Consider the following 22745-nt stretch of genomic DNA (forward strand, 5'->3'; position numbering starts at 1 on the left):
GTCAAAACAGTTATAGATGAAGTATTTAAATAAGAGAAGAAAAAATTCCAGGGGCTTCTAGGCTGCCTCAGTGGGGTAAGTGTCCCACTCTTGATTTTGGCTCAGGTCATGATGTCAGGATTGTGAAACTGAGCCTTGTGTCGGGTCTGCACTGGGCATGGAGCCTGCTTAAGATTCTCTCTCCCCCTCCCCTGCTTGTTCTCCCTCTACCCTATGACCCTGCAATTGCGCTACTGGATATTTACCCCAAAGATATGGATGTCGTGAAAAGAAGGTCCATCTGTACCCCAATGTTTATAGCAGCAATGGCCACAGTCATTAAACTGTGGAAAGAACCAACATATCCTTTAACGGACGAATGGAAAAGGAAGATGTGGTCCATATACACTATGGAGTATTATGCCTCCATCAGAACGGATGAATACCCAACTTTTGTAGCAACATGGACCGGACTGGAAGAGATTGTGCTGAGTGAAATCAGTCAAGCAGAGAGAGTCAATTATCATATGGTTTCACTTATTTGTGCAGCATAACAAATAGCATGGAGGACATGGGGAGATAGGGAGGAGAAGGGAGTTGGGGGAAATTGGAAGGGGAGGTGAACCACGAGAGACTATGGACTCTGAAAAACAATCTGAGGGGTTTGAAGGGGCGGGGGGTGGGAGGTTGGGGTACCAGGTGGTGGGTATTATCGAGGGCACGGATTGCATGGAGCACTGGGTGTGGTGCAAAAATAATGAATACTGTTTTTCTGAAAATAAATAAATCGAAAATAAATAAATAAATAAATAATAAAAAGGGGGAGGAAAAAAAAAGATTATCCACCATGACCAGGTGGGATTCATCCCTGGGCTACAAGGATGGTTCAACATTCGCAAGTCAATCAATGTGATAGAGCAAATCAATAAGAGAAGAGAGAAGAACCACATGGTCCTCTCAATTGATGCAGAAAAAGCATTTGACAAAATCCAGCATCCATTCCTGATTAAAACGCTTCAAAGTATAGGGATAGAGGGAACATTCCTGAACTTCATCAAATCTATCTATGAAAGACCCACAGCAAATATCATCCTCAATGGGAAAAAGCTTGTAGCCTTCCCATTGAGATCAGGAACAAGACAAGGATGCCCACTTTCACCCCTCTTGTTCAACATAGTATTAGAAGTCCTAAAAATGGATAATTTTTGTTGGATAAGTGAATTAATGAATTTGTCTTATGGCTTTGGGATTTAACAGAGCAAGAGCTTCGAAATCCAATAGAGCTTATTTTGAATCCAGGCTCTCTTGCTTGAAAAGTCAGTTAACTTCTCTGAGGCTCTGATGCATCATTTCTAGAAGAGAGGTTCTAGTTTTCTCATAAGGTCAGTTTGAGAATTAAATGAGATCATGAATGTCAGAAGAATATCTTCTTCAATCAATATGAGAGTTTTTGGAGCTCTCTGTGCTGCTGGTACATTTGAATGTTATAGTCCAAATCTCATGGGGCCTAATGACTGTGTATTAACTGACTAACAAGTGGTGCCTGGGTGGTTCAGTCAGTTAAGTGTCTGTCTTCAGCTCAGGTCCAGATCCAGTCTCCTGGGATTAAGCCCTTCACTGCTCCACATCTAGCCCTGCACCCAGCCCAACATTGAGCTCCCCTCTCCCCCTCCTTCTGCCCCACCCCTACTCGTGCTGTTTCTCTCAAATAAATAAATAAATACAATCTTTAAAAAAAAATTAATGAATACATAAACTGACTAACAAGCCTCTGGGTAGGGAGGGGTGAGAAATCTGTGGCTATTACAGGCTCGGCTTAAATAGGTCTAACTATTCTGTTAACATTGTTCTGTGCAGTTTAATTTACTGCACATGAAACTGTTTTTTAGTTATTCCTACTGATTTCTAGAGATAAAAAAAAAATCCCTACTTAGTCATATGTCAGGAGATCTGAGATGAAACATAGAGAAAAGTAAATATATTGTCCATCTGTAAAAAAGGAGATAGATACACAGTGTTTCCTAAGTACATTTTCTGTAACCTCAGGGTTCTGTTGAGCCCTTCCAGGTCTCCTGGGAATAAGGCAAAGTTAGATTATGTTTGAATAAAGGATTCTATTGCTAATATAAAGTCAAAAGCTAAATATATGATGGCAAAACACTGTGTTCGGTGTCAGAAAATGGTGAAGATGGTAAGTAATATCTCTATAGCACATTATAGTTTACTAGAAATATTCACATAGAGTACATCATATAATGCTTAAAAATAGATACTATGGAAGTAGGTAACTTATTCTCATTCTGCAAATGAAGAAAACAGACTCAGAGAATTTAAATGACTCACTTAAGTCCTACAGCTAGTTAGTGGTAGCAGGGTGATGAAACCTACATGTTAGAACAAGCTGGTTTTATGACTTGGCTTTACCAGTTACTGGCTGTGTGGAATTAAATAAATATTATTCTCTCTTTAGTACTTAGTTTCCTCATCTGTAAAATAAAAGGTTCAGGCTAGAAGTTCTTTCCTTTAATCTAGTTGATACATTGGAGTTCCAAGTGTATTCTGGTTGAAGAAAAACATTAAATGGCTTTAAACAAACCACTTTCCTAAATTAAATAACATTAAATATCTCCTACTGATTTGATTACATTTGATTGTAGCAAAAGTGTCCAAACTGCAGGCAATTCTAAAACATTTTATTCATCATATATTGCTACTTTGTAGATAGAAGACTTTTTGTAACATTCATTGCAAAAGGAAATATATCCCACAAGCACACATACATATATGCACAAATTTATGGGCATATACATCCCAGATGAAAATACCAGGTGTGTAGCTGTCTTAGCTTGGGCTGCCGTAACTAATTACCATAGACTGAGTGTCTTAAACAACAGAAATTTATTTCTCATAGTTCTAGAGGCTGGGAATTCCAAGATCATGGTGCCAGCACATCTGGTTGCTGTTGAGGGCACTTTCCCTGTTTTGCAGACTGCTACCTTCTCACTGCGCCCTCTTAGGGCTGGGAGAGAGAAAAAATGAGCTCTGGTCTCTCTTCTTGTTGCCGGAAGGACACTAATCCCATCATGAGGGCCTGACCCTCAAGGCTTCATCCGAAGCTATGACTTCCCAAAGGCCCCACCACTAAATGTCTTCATGTCTGGGTTAGAACTTTAGCATATGAATTTGCAAAGGACTGAAACATTCAGTTCATAACAGTAGCTGAAGCCCGGGGGTAGATAATGTGCTACAGGGCCAAGATATCTGCTAGTTGACATTGAAAAGCGGCCAGGATTGTACCTATACAACTTGATCCAGTAGCAAAATCATAGTCAAAAAACAAAAGGAGAAGTTTAGTTGTGAGGCGCCTCAGCTATGAAGTACAGATTAGACTCTCTGTACTTCTCTGACATTAGAGATAATGGATTTCAAAGAGCCATTGTGACCACTCATGTTGATGACAATGGAAGCCTCATTGACATCTATTGAGATTATAATAGCATATTGGAGCCCATCATAATGAATGTATTGAAACAGCAGATCTTTAATGTCCTTATGCTTTTGATCTTACTTTCTCTCTTTGTCTCTATATTATAACATTTGCAATTTTGAGTGAGCTAAACAACTAGCCAGCAACATAAAATATTAACACCATGAAATGCATTCTTAAAATATAAGAGGTGTGTTAATAGAAATTTTCCCTCACCTCTCTTTCTTAAAGCATCTGTATGCATTCTTCAAAGCTTTTAAGCCTTTTTTAAAATGCAGCTTTTGCCATACTCACCCAAGATGATAAACTACATCTTGACATGAGCTCCCTCTCAGTGTATTCTTAAAATTTCTCCAATAGCTTTCTTTTCTTTTGGATAATTAGCTCTAACTGAATATTTGTTGACAAAAAGAGTTGATTTGGTACTTAGAGTTGTACTAGTTGGGATGCAGTAAGTAAAGGGGAATGTGTTGGTTCATTTAACAATTTCTCTTCTTTTTTTCTCATATATTTAGCTGTGGAAAAGCCTCACACTGCAATTCATCATTTCAAAAAACAGGTATTGCTATGTGCAAGATCCTGTGCTAGGTGCTGGGAAGAAAGAGAGAGAAAAAGAAGCAAGCACTTGCTGCAGGCTGCCTGAAAACCGTGGGTCTAGTGGCAGCACAGTATACATATAGATTGTTTTCAAAGTATCTGTTGAAATGTATTCAGTTGAGATAATTATTGTAGAAAAATCATTGGCTCATAGGTAAAATAGGAAACACAGACCTCAGTTTCTCCATGTATGAAATGATGAAGTACAAATAGATTATCCTTAATGTTTATCTGTAAGGGAAGTAATGTCATGAAGGAGGTAAAGTTTTTGCTTTTCTATTAATTATAAAACAAAATCAAATCACATTTTTCCTCTAACGTCATTCAAGGACAAAGGGAGTAAGGTGGGCATGATGTCTTATCCCCTATGATTTTGCTTCTGATTCTTTGCACACGTTTAAGAATGTGGTCATGACCACATTCACTCAACAGTTGTCCTGTGAATTAAGAACAAAGACTAAGAATTTAAAAATTTATAAAATCAATATGTCCTGTCATAGAATCTTCAGGATATGCTTAAATCTATATTCTTGCCTGATTCCAGTTTAACTAAAGCACAGCACAGTAATCATAGGTTAAAGAAAACTTTATAGTCATAAGCTCAAATCTAATTCCCAATCTTTTAGAGCAAGGCATACCTATTAAGAATTATGAGGGAAGCACTCTGGAGGAATAAAATTGCACTAGAATATGAATGACTGACAGAGTTCTGTATGTTTTTAATTAAAAATACACTTATATAAATATCTAAATTGTAGAATTCCACATAGTTCTGTTAAAGGAATTAGAATTTGGGGTGCCTGGGTGGCTCAGTTGGTTAAGAATCTAACTGTTAGTTTTATCTCAGGTCACGATCACACAGTTGTGGGATTGAGCCCTGCATCAGGCTCTGAATTCAGTGTAGAGTCTGCTTCAGATTCTTTCTCCCTCTCCCTCCCACTCAGTCTCTTTCTCTCTCAAATTACTTACTTACTTAATTAATTAAAATGTGATTTTTAAAGAAGTAAAGAATTCCAAATTGCTCAAAAATATTTTTGGTGGCTTTGGTAACACGTGTGTAGTTTATCATAGGATCATGTTCCTTTAATTATTGGCCCACTCAAAATTTTGTGAACCCAAAACTGATCTCAAAGTCTGCTTCCTTTGGGGGAACTTTTCTTACTGCTCCAGGAAAAGAAAGTTACTTCTGTTGCAATCATTTGGGACCTTGGTTATCTCTGTATTATAGCATTCTTCACATCCTGGAGAGTTTCTCAGGGTATTTCTGGATCTGAATACAATACCTGGTACATAGTCAGAAGTAACTAGATAAGGGTTTGATTGGTACACAACTGTTTTTAGGCTTTCTACTAGCCTTCCATAGGGAGTGAATTACATCTAACCTTAGGGCCAGAGGAAAGAATGATCTATGAAATAAGCCATCAGCAAATATGATGGTCAGGAAATAGTGGAATCAGGGTTGGTAGAGGAGGCAAAAATTCTGATCTCTAAGAAAATGGGGCACATGGCTACAAACCCAGTGATATATAACTGGTTTTGACCAGTCTTCTTCTGGGTAGATTGTACTGAACAAACAACCTTGGGTTTTCCAATGTTAGATTTATACAAAGTAATCAACCTTGCTGTTAGAACTCATTGATCATTTAATTTATTCTATGACTAGTTTTGACTTGTTTATTAAAATATAAGCTGGATGAGTATAATACTAAATGGATGAGACAAGACTGGGCAAACATGTAACACAAAAGCTACTAGTCACCCATCTTACTAAGAATATTTGTAAGTGTAATAATTTATCTTTATTGAGTGCTTATGAAATGGATATCTGTAGTTCAGACCCCAACATCCATTCTCCATTTGCTCTATAGAAGTGCACTCCAGTATGGGCTGCTGGGTTGAGTATTTGATGTGTGGATGTGAGGCCTGGAATTGCTAGAGCTGTTTTGCTACCATGAAGGAAGCCAGCTTGGGGGAAAATATAGCCTAGGTAGGAGAGTAGAGCTGTGATAATTATAGAGACATAGATAACATCTTATCTTTGCTATAGAGACTGATAGCATCATGAATCTCCTGTTGAAAGTTTGAGTGAAGCATACCCAACCTTTGGACCTTTCAATTAATGAGCCATTTTTCTTTATTCTTTAAATATGTTTGATTTTGTAATACCTTCTACTAAAGGGCATCTTATTCACATAGTTCACCCTGTTCCAGGCCTTATGCTAAGCTTTTTAGATAGGCTATCTCATTTAATCCTCACCAAAAAATCCTATAAAGGAAGTGTGACAGACCTTGGGGCAGTCATTCCTGCTGAGCCCAGATATACTACCAGAATCTTCAGAGCTCTGAAGAAGATATACTACCAGAGCTCCAGGTAGCTGTTACCAATCAACTAGAGGGGACATGGACAGTGAAAGCAATCACTTTCTCTGCTGTAAACTACTGCCAGGAAGCTGTGGGTGTAATGTAGCACTCTATACAGAGAGAGTGCTTAATAAATATCATTTGGAGGGTATTGAGTTGGGATAATTATTGTAGAAAGACCACCACAGTAACACTTTCAATAGCTTACTCTTACCAGTACCTGAGGTCCCAGGAGCCCATTGAAAAATAACTGCAACATCTTCTCACAGGGCAGCAGGATTTCTCCTTGCTCTGTCTCTAATCATCTCCAAGCTTTTGCTCTCTTGAGTACTCCTCTGTATCTATTTTTCCCCCCACTACTTTTCCTCTCTGTCTGGCTCCTTTATGTTGATTATTCAGTTAGCTTGTCTATCTACAATCTGATATGACTTCCATTTGCTCATATTTTCTTTCTTTTTTTTTTTTTTAATTTTTTATTTTTTATAAACATATATTTTTATCCCCAGGGGTACAGGTCTGTGAATCACCAGGTTTACACACTTCACAGCACTCACCAAATCACATACCCTCCCCAATGTCCATAATCCCACCCCCTTCTCCTTTCTATCCCTGGACTAAACCATCCTTAACTCTATATAAATGAACATCTTAGTCGATTCCTTATTCAGCCCTATTGTCAGTTTTATATCAGGAGAAATGTCCTGTACTAGTGGGAAATGAGGTAGTTGACTGCCCCAGGAAAACATTTTACAACATGTTATATACAGGATTTGTCAGACTGCTTTATACCATAAAGATAAAAATTATGCTTTATGCTTCAGTGTTGTGTGTGTATGTGTGTGTGTTGTTGTTTCTTTTTTGCCTATCACTAAAACCAGCTGAGTTTTCAATGACATAATCGGATCAGAGAAGTTTACATTACACCTTTCCAGAAGAAAAAAGATGCACATTCTAGTTTCCTGGGAGTTACATTAAGGTTTGAAACAGTCACAGTTAATATAGTAGCAATTTTTTCTTGTCACTAGCTGGAATGAGAATACCATCCTATATGGTAAAAGATATTACACTTTTCATTGTTGTTATCTAAGGCAATACATTAACATCCACTTGCGTGTTTGTTGTTACAGCCAATTTATTGACAATGAGTCTGTGACAGGAAAAAAAGACGTCAAAGAATATAGAAAAGACTTAACTGTAATTTCAAATTAAATAATGAGATTATTCTTATTCTGTAGTGGAATATGAAACCTCATGCCAATGCTTTGCATTTCTGATTGTCATTTAGTGTGGAGTAGAATCTGGCAAAGGCAGTTGCCAATTGCTTGTTGAAATGAAATGGTACATTATTGTGGAAGAAATCTACCACCTGTGCCTTCTTCCAGTAGGTATAATTATCTCTAAATGATCCATGGAAAGATTAAGCAATATCTGTATTCTATGTCAACCAAATAGTTTTTGCCTATTATATAAATTTTGACAAATAATAAAAAGAAAAGAAGAAATATTCTTTTTTTCCTTCCATGACGTTTTATTTAAATTCAATTAATGTATAGTATTAGTTTCAGAAGTAGAGGTAAGTGATTCATCAGTCTTCTATAAGAGCTACTGCTCATGCATCACGTCTCCTCCTTAATGCCCATCACCCAGTTGTCCCCATCCCCCCACCAATTCCCCTCCTGTAACCCTCGGGTTTTTTTCTATAGTTAAGAGTCCCTTGTGGTTTGTCTTCCTCTCTAATTTCATCTTATTTTCCCCTCCCATTTCCTATGATCCTCTATTTTGTTTCTTAAATTCCATGGGTGAAATCATATGAAAATGGGTGAAATCATATGATAATTGTCTTTCTCTGACTTATTTGGCTTAGCATAATACCCTCTAGTTCCATCCATGTCATTACAAATGGTAAGATTTCATTTTTTATGACTAATATTTCATTGTATGTATGACAAATTCTACTGTAATTTTTATTTTTTATGTTATGTTAGTCACCATACTGCACATCATTAGTGTTTAATGTAGATTCTTTCTCAATATAACATTAAGAAACTTTGAATTAGATTTGGTTTCCTGGACATGTCTCTGTGAAAGTGTCTATATGCTATGTAAGATGCTAGATATAGAAAACTTCATGACAATAATATCTAAGAAAATTAATGATTATGATTCATGTAACACCATTACTGGTAATATTGTCACTATTAATTGTGCTTGTCATACTTGCAAGCTTCCCCGAATATGATCATCCTGTCTGTGTTTGGGGAAACCCCGTATCATCAGGCAGAGCTCACTTCTATTTCATTATTTTAATCTGCACAAAAGTTTAAGAACATCTGGTCTGGGATGAGTCCTAGGATTTAGGATAGTAAAACTAATTAGCAAACAGAACTTCCCAGCTGAATGGAGAAACTCTAGGCTAGCTCAAGTGTTCTCTATGACTTTACACCTAAGATCTTCATTATATTGTCTGTCTGGGACACAATTCTTTAAATTGTTTCACTTCTTGAAGAATTTGATCACCTAAGCCCTCCAGGAAATTTAGCATTATTGCTTTAAATTTCCCCTAGTGATATTAACAAATGTAATTTTAAGCCTATTGTAGAGTGCCTTCTAGTGTTTACTCGATCCTTGGTGATGTTTTGTTTTCTTAGGAGTATCTTTCTACTTATTATTACTTTTTAAAAGAAACAATATCCATCAGTACCAGAGAAGCCAGATGCCTCTCCCGCTGACTCCAAAGAGACTCACCTAATACCACAAAACTTTCCTCTTCAGAGGAAACCTATGTCCCTAGGAGTCATGGGGATTCCTTTGGGTTGATAGTGCCATAATGCAAAGCTAAATCCTAGAAAAAAAGATGAGTTTATCTCATCTTATCATAGTTAGGCCTGAAGTATATGCCAGCCAGTTTTCAAGAAGACTCTTTGAATTTTTGTACCAAATATGTACACAAACAAAGACTTATGGTGATTATTATCGCCCTCCCTGTGTATTATCCATATCCTCTCTTCTCATAAGAGTTATATTTGACTATGAGGATCTGATACTACTTGAGGTCCTAGTAGAATTGTCAACTACATTGATCCATACACATACCATGAACTCCCATCCCTACCATAACATATGGCCCAGGCTGAACAAATCATTATATTCCTTCTTGAATACAATCTTGGTCCAACAGTGGATACTGGACTCATGGAGAGCCCATTAGTATCTTCCCCAAAGGGCATAAATTGGAATAAAGAAATTTTTCTGCCAGATTAAGGAGAATATGAAACTAGAAATATCTATGGCCATCTTATCCATCACATATAGAGTACATCTATTAGAAGACAGCCAAGCAAAACAAAGAGATATGAGACAGAAGGATTTGAGCCTCTAGACTCAGCATCTTAATTTGTGTACTTCTCAGTTTATGAGCCAGTAAATCCCCATTTTTGTGTAAGCATTGTGAGTTGGGTTTATTTTTTTTAATTTTTTATTTAAGTTCAATTTAGTTAATATATAAGATATTATTAGCTTCAGGGATAGAATTTAGTGATTCATCAGTTGCATATAACACCCAGTGTTCGTTACATCAAGTGCCTTCCTTAAGTGCCATAACCCAGTTACTCCATCTCCCCACTCACCTCCCCTCCAGCAACCCTCAGTTGTTTTTCTGTAGTTAAGAGTCTATTATGGTTTGCCTCTATCACTTGTACCAGAAAGAGCCTTACAAATTCATCTGCTTTCTAAGAAGACTGGCTGGTTGCAGTGGATTTTATTTTGTGTTTTGAGTGAAATTAACATACTTTCTGGATACATCTGATTGGAGCAGTATGTAAGTTGAAGGCAACCAGAGTTGAAAATAACCAAGAGTGGGCATGAGAAAAGACAGTTTCTTCCAGAGTGACTGGTAGTCTTTCCAAAAAGCACTCTATTTGGAAAGTTCAAAAAATAACTAATTCAAGTCATTTGGGAAGTATCAGTTTGAACCACGAAATCCCCGCTTCTTAGGTTAAAGATTGTCAAATATTATCAACTTAATTTGATTCAATCTGATATAATTATTAGATAGATAGAAGATGTTGCACTTGGGATAAGCTGACATCATTACCCTGAGCGTGCTAGGACACAGTTTTTGTTCTTTATGAGGCCTCTGTTGAAATCTTAGAAGCACTGAAACCCGAGGTTGACCATATAGCTGGAAATTTGGCTGTATCTTATGTTCATATCCAATCTACCTTAGAACAGAACCTGTACATTCTTGCGAACCTAATGATTCTGACAAATGCAAGAAATTTTTAAAGGTTTGACCTGTGTTCTTCATCCTCCTTAGTATTTAACCTCTAGTACTACTAGAATCTTGGCTGATAATAGTCTCATTTCAGTTGTTAATTCACAGATATTTATTAACAACATTCAATACATTAGGCTTTATGCAGTTGTGTTGGATTTTATCAGTCGACCAAACGCAAAATCTCTGCCTTTCTGGAGCTTTCATTCTGGTTCGGAGAAAGAGATAAGGACAAAAACAAAATTATATATAAGAAGTTCACAAGTACTATGAGAAATAATAATGCAGAAAAATGGGTCGAGAGTATGGAATGGTTTACAAATTTATTTTGGATAGATGGTGGGATGGTTGGGGAAAATTTCACTGAGATTGTCATTTAGGTAGAGAATCGATGGGAGTAAAGGGGCAAGCCATGTAGACATCTGAGAGAAGAGTGTTCTGACAGAAGAAACAAGTTTAAAGTCTCTCTGTGGTGCCTATATGATGAGTACTTTCAAAGAACAGGAAAGAGGCCAGCCTGGCTGGAACAGAGTGAGAGAGAAAAATAGTAGGGAATAGCAAAGGTCAGAGAGGACAGAAGAGGCCATATCTGTGGCTTATAGAAGGGAACCCTCAGAGCATCTTGAGGGGCAGAGGAGTGGCATGATCTGACTTCTATTTTGACAGAATCACTTTGGCTAGTGTGTTGAGAACAGACTGAAAGGGGATGAGGTTGAAAACAATTATGTGGCTATGCCAGATTAGAGATGATGGCAACTGGGACTAGGGCCGTTACAGTGGAGATGGTGAGAATTGACCTGGTTCTGGCTGTAATCTGAATATGGACCCATATACCAGTGGTTCCAGTAGTCTGTATCTGACCAGTTCTTCCCTAATACTTAGTTGGGAAAACTGTTCCACCCATGTCATCTGCCCAGGTGGCAACAAAAACTTAATAATCTTACCCTTTCATAAATTTCTTTCAATTTTCTTCTCAGTTAAGGGCATTGTCTTTCTGGCTGTCATCATTAAATGTCAATTCCTGAGGCCTGTCCTCCATCAGAATAAAGAGACTAGAAAACCATTTACTATAGAGTGGTCAAATATACTTGATCCTTTATGATCCTGGCCTTACCCTATGAGTTCTCACTAAATGCTAGTTAAAGGCAAATGAAGGCATTTGATATTTTTCCAAATCACTATTTTGAATTTAGCAGGTACAGAGACAAGGGGTCAAAATGATAAGTACAGAGTGGTCAAAGGTGGATATGCGAGAAAATGTTCTTCTGAACCTGGCCTATTGACTTGGTTCTGGTTGAAATATTTTAGGTGCTAATATATTTTCAGAATCTTATACTCCACTTAAAACCATGTTGTGTTTTCAAAAGCATTTTGTCTGTAAAATACAACCTCCAGGGTGTGGGTTTGCCTGCTAATAAACTCACACCCAAGGCGCGTATGTATTGGCAGACAAGCCCATACCCTGGGGTGTGTTATTGCTTGCATAATTAGCCATCAATTATCACCAGTTACATTTGCACCTGTTCCATTTGCAGATCTTTGGAATTTCAAGCTTGCCCAATTAGCATGTTCTGAACTTTCTCCCACTTGTGAGAAAGTGGGATAATACTCCATTCTTTGAGGAACCTCTCCTTAAGCAGGATCTCTACAACAGCCATCTGAAAAGGCACTATTTCAGCCAACGACTTTAGAGATGTTGTGAAAATATTAGTATGTTAAAAACAAAAAAGTTATTTATTTGCAGTCATAGTTTTTTAGAGTTTAAAAGCTTCTTGAGATCATTTCATTTTACCAATGAATAAAATAAGCTCTGAAAAGTGAAAGTGACTCTTCCAATGTCACACACTGTATTAGTGGCAGAGCCAGTGGCAGAGTCCAAGTATTCCTACCTGAAGTCTGTTTCTACTCTGGCATGTAATTAAAATTCACCTTTTACTTTGTGACTATATTCAAGACCAGACTTACTGTAGAAGTCTAGTTATGGTATTAAATGGTGCATTTGAAAGTATTCCTTTCCCTTTTCAGCTATACCAGTTGCTGATTATAGTAGGCTTAGAATAAATGTTTTCTCATACAAATGATTTTGTGCTGTTTCTAGTTACTTTGAAAGCTTTTGGAGGCATATTCTATGACAGTGTTGGGCCTTTTACTCAAGGTGGACTTCATGTCTTTCACTTCTGTCTGACTGGATGCAGTTTATAAAGACTGGTTTTGTGTGAGGCTTTCAAGTCTAGTTTGCCAAATAACAGTTTTTCAAGTTGCATTGTTAGCTAAGGTGACCTTGATTGCCCAAAAGCCACAAGTGTTAACATAATTCTAGTGTAAATTATACTGGAAGAAAAAGTTAAGGATGAATTATGCTTCTGACCTTTGTATTTTACTGCTTATAAAAATGAGCCTTCTCGATCTTTAAATTATAGATTTTTTGTCCCCATTCCTTGATGGCTACCTATTGTGCCTTTTTCATAGACATAATTTGAAATAGTCTACCTTCTGAAGGGTAAATCTGAATGCAACATGCTTGGGAAAAATGTATGATTGGTGGCACAGTTGACAATTTAACAGATGTCCTTCCACATAGCTTTTCCTGGATGTACTTCACTTATAGTTATTCATTGGTTCCAGTGATTACATTATCTAGGATTTTTTTTTCCATTTACAAAACTTATTTTCTCACAGCACAGTATATATAAGAATGAATTCATTGAGGCTTAATTTGATAGTTAAAATCTTCATAATTGGATGGTTAAAGTGATGCTGATGTAGGCAAGATGTCAGGGCTCAAAGCCTATGTCAAGGAAGAATTCTTTAGATGTCTTTGGTACAAAAAGGTGGTTTTATTAAAGCACAGGGAAAGAACACTGGGCAGAAAGAGCTGCCCTGGGGTCATGAGGAGTGGCCCATTATATACTTTCAAGCTGGGATGTGTTGGGAATACCATCAGTCTCTAAGGAATTTGGAAGCAAGGTTTCCAGGACCTTGAGGGGGCTAGCTATTGTTGGTAAAAGGTCATTTATTACTGTCTAATAAAACCTTAGTCATGAGACCCTTCAGATGTATATTGCTAGGTTATATGCTTGGGGACGATTGTCAACATATATCTTGTGGGGGGGAGGGTAGAGATAAAGGAAGTTTCCAAAGGAATTTTTATATACTAAAGTAAACTTACATGATCCTGGGGGTCAGGCTAAGATTGCCTTTTGCCCTTAGCAAAGTGTCAACATAGAGGCAATTGAACTCCTAGAGGAATGTCACTCTGACTGTTTCAAAGACTTGTCAATGGGCTATAAGTAGTAAGGAAACAATAACTTTTCTTCTGCTTTTGTTTCCCATATCAATGCTATAGTGACTAGAAAATAATTCTAAAGAGTCAAGAAATTATACTTCTGCCCAAATCCACCACTTCTGAGCTGGTTGCCTGAACCAAAAAGGAGTATGATTAAGAACTCAACTTTTGGAATGAAACTAACCCATCACTTACTCAAAGGGTGACCTTGTAGCAGCTATCTGATCCTTTTATACTTTAGTGTATTCATCTGTAAAATGGGAAATTATGACTGTTTCACAGGGTTTATTGTGAGCATTATATGATTTATATAAATATCTCAGCACTTAGGAATTATTTTTATTACAATCAAGAGCTGACGGGGATGCACAAGACTGAATTCTGAGTCTGCTGAATGAGAGAAGTAGAACCTAAAGTCAGATAAGAGGTTGTCAATTTGAGGATACTCTTCCATGTTATAAGATTTAAGATCCATGTAAGAATTTCAGGATAGTGTGCAGAAGCATTGTTGGGAAGGCACCCTGAAAATAAAAATTTAAAAAAAGTTGCTCTGTAAGAAGTGAGGTTGAAATTTCAGAGTTGCCATAATAGACATGAAAGGAAGGATTAAAAGTTTCAAAAAAGTAGACATTCTAGATATACTACCTTACCTTTCTTGTACAAGGTGGGACAACATTTCAAATTATTGTGTTCCACTGGGAACCTTGGGGTAGATCACATACCAAAGCAATAAGGAAAGCATCAATGAAAGAGGTACCAGCATCACTGTGAAGTTCAGTGCTGGTGATATCTGTAGGCCAAAGCTAATGACAGGAGTTGCTGTTCCAAAAATGAGTGCATCGATAGCAGTGGAATGGTAGAATCCAGGAAAAATAGAAGTCACATGATGGTGCTTAATATCAGAAGCAAGCTGAATGCAGTGCTTATCATCATTATTATAAGGGATTATTATTATTATAAGTTATTCCATTAACTTCTGCAAAGGGAAAATAACTCATCTGTGGATAAAATATTTAATGTTAAGAGGAGGTTACAGAAATGTTATCAGAAAATATGGAGATTATGTTTCTCTTTTTTTTTTGAGCAACAAAATGTGACGATATATGAAGTCAAAACATCACATGAAATTAAAATCAGCATAATTATTTACCTATAACAATACAATACATGCTTCCTGTCAGCTATAGCTCTCATTCTTGCTCTCATGTACTCCCTCTCTCCCTCGTCTTCTCCCTGTTGGTTGACAACAGGATCATATAGGTTTTTTTTTTTCCCCTTTATACTCATTTGATGGTAACAGAAATTGAAAACATCAGTACAACCTAAAATAAAATAAATTGATTACTGTGCACAAACAAATGCAAGCACATATACTCAAAACACAAACACCAACATTAATTATACAGTTACTCAAACATTGTTCAATCATTGTAAAAAAACTTTTAGGATAAATTTAAAAATATCAATTAATACACTTCACATGGAACCAAAAGTATAATTGATCAATATGAAGGATGACATGTTTATAAAAATCATTTTTTGGATCAATTTGATCACTTTCTTTGAATGACACATTAATGAGAATATGTCCCTAATGTTGGATGCTGAAGCTTTTGTAAGCATGACTCAGAAGGCAAGCCTGCAATGATCTATGTTGTTAAATTTGAAGTGTAAAGATTAAACACAGTCTATTTTGTATATGACAAGAACACCAGAAAGCAAAATTAAAAAAAAAAAAGATTGAAAGAAAATATTTCCAACACATATAAAAGATAACAACATTAGTTTTGTATAAATTTTACTAAAAATCAATAAGGAAAATATAAATATTAGATAGAAAAAAACAGCAAGGGATTGGAGCAGAGAGTTTGCCACAGGGAAAATTGAAACAATGGTCAATATCACTAGTAATCTAATAAATGAAAACTAAAAAAACAAAAGTAGTCAAGTGCCATTTTTCACCTAACAGATTGGCAATTATTTAAAAATTCAGTAATGTTGTCTTGACCAAAGTGAGGAGAATGGGGTTCTCTTTTTAAATGATGGTGTAAATTATTATTGACACTTTGGAAGACAGTTAAAATATAAATGTTGTATCCTACTACTTTTTACTACTGTCCTTTCTGCTTTATACATCTTAGCCTGGATGTGTGTATTATGTGCTAGACACTGGCATGTGTGTATTATACATCAGATACAGATCTAGATGTAGATATAGATGTTTATCACTACATTGAGATACTGAAATATTGGAAATAATTCAAATACTCATTGGCATGAGATAATCTCTGGTACAGCTACACTATAAAATATGCTGCTGTAGTTAAAATATAAATTAAAATAATATAGATGACAAAATGGAAAGTTTCCTACATTATCATTGACTATAGTAAGTTGCATAATGATCCATGGAGCACAATGTAAACAACTACATATATGAAGAAATATTTATTTCTACCAGTTTATGCATGTAAATTCACAGTACAATCATTAGCAAGTTCATATGCCCAACAAAATGAGCAGATTCCAATAAGAGGTTTACTTAGAATAGCAAGGTATGTCTAGCAAACATGTTTAGAGTAATATGATGATAAAGGAGGACATTTTTCTGTAAAATTTGAGTATTCTACAATATTTTACAATTTACTTGTGTAAATAAAGAATCCGGGCGCCTGGGTGGCTCAGGGGGTTAAAGGCCCTGCCTTTGGCTCAGGTCATGATCCCAGGGTCCTGGGATCGAGCCCCATGTCAGGCTCTCTGCTCAGCAGGGAGTCTGCTTCCCCCACCCCCCTTCTCTGCCTGCCTCTCTGCCTACTTGTGATCTCTGTCTGTTAAATAAATAAATAAAATCTTTAAAAACAAACAAACAAATAAATAAATAAGAATCCATCTGAATTTAAGGAACAAAGCAATTCAGGTACTTTCTTTGCTTCAATATTTTTAGGCAGGTATAAGTGATAGAAATGATTCTATATCTGATGCTTGAAAGAATGCATCTCTTAAATGACATACTCAGAAGTACTGGGAGAATGTTTCTTTGTTGTTGCTTTTTCTTTCAGTTTTTACCACAGTTATTAATTCTTTCAGCTTTTGGATTTAGAAAAAGTTGGTAATTTTCTCAGAAAATAGTATTTTACTGAGGATTTCAAATGCATTATTATAACACTTGTCACTATATCTGAAAATGTTTATGATAATACAGTTAAGAGTATGGGCTCGGGGTGCCTGGGTGGCTCAGTTGTAAAGTGTCTGACTTTGGCTCAGGTCATGATCTCAGTTTCCTGGATTGAGCCCTATGCTGGGCTCTGCATTCAGAGGGGAGTATGCTGGTCCCTCTTCTTCTGCCCCTCCCCCTGCTTATATGCTTTCTCACTCTTTCTCTCTCTCTCAAATAAATAAATAAAAATCTTTTTTTTAAAAAGAGTATGGGCTCTATAGTTAGTTGGATTTCAATCACTGGCTCTCTTACTGGCTGTGTGATCCTTGTAAAATCATGCAACCTTTCTGGTCTGTATTCATCTCCTCTATAACATGAGCATAATATAACCAATTTTAGAGTTATGATGAAAGCATGAAATGACAAGTGTTTATAAAGTGGTCAGCACACTAGTGTCTTTCACTGCTGCTGCTTCTTTGTATGTCCACTCTTTTCTTGATTTTGTTTGTCAGATGTCTGTATATTAATGCTTTTAACAAATTATATTCAAGATGTATTTATCAACTTACTGCCTAAGTCCCTTTCATCAAAATCAAAATTCGTGATTGAATATTGAACTAATTTACCTTCATTCTTTCTTTTTAAATACTGCAAACATTCCTTCTTCTGTTATGTTGACCATATTCATTGAGCTTTGCTATATAGGATTTTATTATTTTATAAATGTATTAAATTGCATATTAAATATCTTTCCATTTCTTTTGACTTGGAGTTTGAGGGGATTTTTTTTTATCAGTAATTGGGCTTAAACATGATTTAATGTTGATTTCTAACTTTCTTACAATTTGATGAGAGAGTGTACATGAACTTCTTATTTTGTGATTTTTAAAATGAGGTGTTTTTTTTTCTTCCCGATTTTTATTTAAATTCTATTTAGTTAGTATATAGTCTAATGTTTGTTTCAGGAGTGAAATTTAGTGATTCATCATTTACATATAATACCCAGTGCTCATCATAACACATGCCCTCCTTAATACCCATCAACCATCTAGCCCATCCCCCTCCCACTTCCCTCCATCAACCCTAAGTTTGCTCTCTATAGTTAAGACTCTTATGATTGCTTCCCTCTCTTTTTCCCCCTCCCATATGTTCATCTGTTTTGTTTCTTAAATTCCACATATGAATGAAATCATATGGTATTTTTCTTTCTCTGACTGACTTATTTCACTTAGTGTAATACACTCTACTTCCATTCAAGCCATTGCAAATGGCAAGATTTCATTCTCTTTGATAGCTGAGTAATGTTCCATTGTTTATATACACCACATCTTTTTTATCTGCTCGTCAGCCAATGGACACTTGGGCTCTTCCCATAGTTTGGCCATTGTTGATAATGCTGCTATAAACATCAGGGTGTATGTACCCCTTCGAATCTGTATTTTTGTACCCTTTCAACCTGGTACAACCACTGTAGAAAATAGTATGGAGGCTCCTCAAAAAGTTAAAAATAGAACTACCCTACAATCCAACAATTGCACTACTTGGTATTTACCCAAAGGATACAAAAGACAGAGGTTATATTTTGATCTTGAGTATGGATTCATTTTATTCACATAGACTTTATTTTTAAGAGCGGTTTCATTTTCACAGCAAAATGAGCCAAAATTAAAGAAATTTCTTTTTTTCAAATTTTTATTTAAATTCCAGTTAGTTAACATACAGTGTAGTATGAGTTTCAACTGTAGACTTTAGTTATTCGTCACTTACATATAACACCCAATGCTCATCACAAGTGCCCTCCTTTTTTTTTTTAAGATTTTATTATTTACTTATTTATTTATTTATTTAGAGAAAGAGAGAGCAGAGTGGGGGCAAAAGGAGACGGAGGAGAGAAAATCTCCAGCAGACTAACTACTGGTCATGGAGCCCAATGTGGAGCTTGATCTCACAACCCTGAGATTATGACCTGACCCAAAGAGTGGGATTTCCAATTGACTGAGCCACCCAGGTGCCCCAAGTGCCCTTGTAAATACCCATCACCCATGTAACCTATCCCACTGCCCACCTCCCCTCCAGTACTCTTCAGTTTGTTCTCTATAGTTGAGAGTCTGTTTTCTGGTTTTCTGTAGTTGAGAGTCTGTTTTCTGGTTTGCTTCTCTTATTTTTCCCCCATGTTCATTTGTTTTGTTGCTTAAATTCCACATATGAATGAAACTATATGGTATTTGTCTTTCTCTGGCTGATTTATTTCACCCTGGCATAATATTCTCTGGCTCCATCCTTATCATTGCAAATGGCAAGATTTCATTCTTTTTGATGGCTGAATAACATGCCATTATATCTTCTTTATCCATTCATCAGTTGATGGGCATTTGGGCCCTTTCCATATCATTAATTAGTTAATTTCATATATAACCCCTCCCATCATGTACTCACAATCTTCCCCACTATACTGATGTATTATCATTACCCAAAGTTGATAGTTTATATTAGAATTCACTGTTGTTGATATATATTCTATGAGTTTTTATAAATGTATAATGACAAGAATCCATCATAGCATCATAAAGAATAGTTTTACTGCTCTGAAAATCATCTGTGCTTCTCCAAATCATACCTCTTTTCCCCATAACCCCAGGCAATGATTTATCCCTTTATGGTCTACAAAGTTTTGCCTTTTCCAGAATCTCATAGTTGGAATCATATAATATGTAATCTTTGCAGATTGGCTTCTTTTACTTACTAATATAGGTTTAGGTTTCTTCCATATCTTTTCAATGCTGGATAGCTCATTTCCTTTAGCACTGAATGATATTCCCTTGTCTGGATATACCACAGTTTATTTATCCATTTACCTACTGAAGGATATTTTGGTTGCTTCCAAGTTTTGACAGTTATGAGTAAAGCTTCTGTAAGTATTCATGTGCAGGTTTTTGTGTGGACAGAAGTTTTCAACCCCTTTGAGTAAATACTGAGGAGTGTAATTGCTGGAACATATGGTAAGAATATGTTTAGTTTTGTAAGAAGGCGCCAAACGCTCTTCCAAAGTGGCTATACCATTTTGCATTTCCACCAGCAATGATGAAAATTTCTGTTGTTCCACATTCTCACCAACACTTGGTATCAGTATTTTGGATTTTGGCCATTCTAGTAGGTGTAGAATGAAATTTTATTGTTGTTTTAATTTGCATTCCCTGATGGCATAAGATATGGAGCATCTTTTCATATGTTTATTTGCCACCTGTATGTCTTCTTTGATGAAGTGCCTTTTAAGATCTTTGACTCATTAATTGGGTTTTTAATTTTCTTTTGTTGAAGTTTAAGAGTTCTTTGTATATTTTGGATAACAGTCCTTTATCAGATATGTCATAAGCAAATACCTTTTCCCAGTTTGTGACCCAGTCTTCTCATTCTCTTGGTGTTGCATTTGCAGAGCAGGAATATTTAATTTTGATTAGTTTAGCTTATCAATTATTTATTCTATAGATATTCTTTTGGTGTTGTATTTAAGAAACCATCATCATATCAAGATTATCCTAGGTTTTCTCTTATGTTATCTTCCAAGAGTTTTATAGTTTTGTATTTCATATTTAGATTTATGATTCAATATGAGTTAATTTTTGTGAAGGATATAAGATTTGTGTCTAGATTCAATTTTTCTTGCATGTGGATATCCAATTGTTCCAGCACCATTTGTTGAAAAGACTGTCTTTGCTTCATTACATTGCTTTCATTCCTTTGACAAAGGTCAGTTGACTATATTTATGTGGATCTATTTCTAGGCTTTCTATTCTGTTCCATTGATGTGTTTGTCTATTCTTTCACCACTTCCACACTGTCTTTATTATTGTAGCTTTATAGCAGGTCTTGAAGTTGGGTAGTGTCAGTCCTCTAAGTTTATTCCTTTTCAGTATTGTGTTAGAATATTCTGGTTCTTTTTCTTCTCTGTGTATGTTTTAGAATTAGATTGTCGATATCCAGAAAATGACTTTCTGGGAGTTTGATTAGGATTGCACTAAATCTATAAATCAAGTTGTTAAGAACTGACTTTCAAGAGTATTGTCTCTAAAATATTTTTAAAGTATTTTACTTCTAATGATGTATTAAATGATTTTCAGAAGCATAGGGGATCATTAAGATGAAATTCCATTTCTTTGTTTCTATTCTGTTTTACTGGAGAACCAAAGTAGCTTTCTTTCTGTTTATTCAATGTGAAACAAGAACATATTGATGCAGATCCCATGCTTATCAACAAACAGAGTCTGTGGTGTATTCTCTTTCATGTCCCCACTCTCTTTCCATATGACTAGTGTTGCCAGGTAATCACAAAAGAAATATTAAACTATAAATTTTATGGTCTCATGTGAAAGCAAGAAATCAGCAGAATAATGAATCTCAAAATACTAGAGTAAGAACATTTGCATTAAAGTCACAATAGAGCATGTGTTTACTTGACAAAATACTTACCCTCCATTTGGGTGCTGGTGGAATACTCGTGGCATATTTGTGGCTAAAGGACAGATGGATATGTACAGGTGTTGGCCCAATTTATAGTGAATATTCTTCTAGTGTGTCTCATTGGAAATGAGTTGAAATATTTACTCACTTCTACCATTTCTCTCTTTATTGTACTAAACCAAAGAAGCACATGCAACCCAAAGGTCCCCAACATGTGATGAAACCAGGATTCTTTCTCTTTCTATCCCATCCATTAGAAATTTATAGGTGGTTATTATCCCCATCCAGAAGCAACAAATAATTATCACTCCCCTCAATCTCCTGCTCTATTTTGTATGTGAGTGATTATATCTCACTTTGTGGAGAATAACCAAAGATCCAAGGTGAAGGACATAGTACTTTGGATGACCTTCAAAAATGATATTGATGAACATTGCCTTTCAGTCATCACAAAGTGTCTGAAATCTGACTTGCATGGAACTGGAAACAAGTGGAAAAATGGAAAAAACATATGAAACATATTTTTCAGATATTGAAAAACATGCAGATCATGACAGTGATAACTGAGAGAAGGAAAACAAAGGAGGTGAAACATATGGTCACCCAGTCTTTCTGCCCAGAGAAACTTTCTGCACTACTGTGCAGGAATGGGGAACCAATACATAACACAGAGGTTTTGTTGAATTGAGACAGGTTTTAGAGTTAAAAGAGGCCAATGTAGTTAAAATATGTAGGGCAGAGTCTTGAAAAGAGGCTCTATATAGACAAAGAGCTTCAGAAGTCTGCATTGGGTCCCCGTGGGCATATCATTGAATATAAACTTGTACATTCATGGGCTAAGATGTCCCAAGATTAAGCAATGTAATACTGGAATGCTATAAGGTGAACAATTCTAAGAGTTCACACAGGACCGGAATTCATTCAAGTTTTGACCAGCCAGAGTGGAGAGACTTCACTAGACACCTGATACATTTAGTAGAAATCTCAGAAGAGTTCTTTTCAATAGCAGGGATATGCTTGGCTTAGAGAAAAGGCAACTGTAGAAGTTGTGTTAAAAGTCTTAAAATAATCCTCAAAGGGACCTTGCCCAGATATTTATCCAAGAGAAATAAAAGCATATATTCTTCAAAGACTTGTTCACGGATTT

The sequence above is a fragment of the Mustela nigripes genome, chromosome X (assembly GCF_022355385.1).
Source record: "Mustela nigripes isolate SB6536 chromosome X, MUSNIG.SB6536, whole genome shotgun sequence".
NCBI lineage: Eukaryota > Metazoa > Chordata > Mammalia > Carnivora > Mustelidae > Mustela > Mustela nigripes.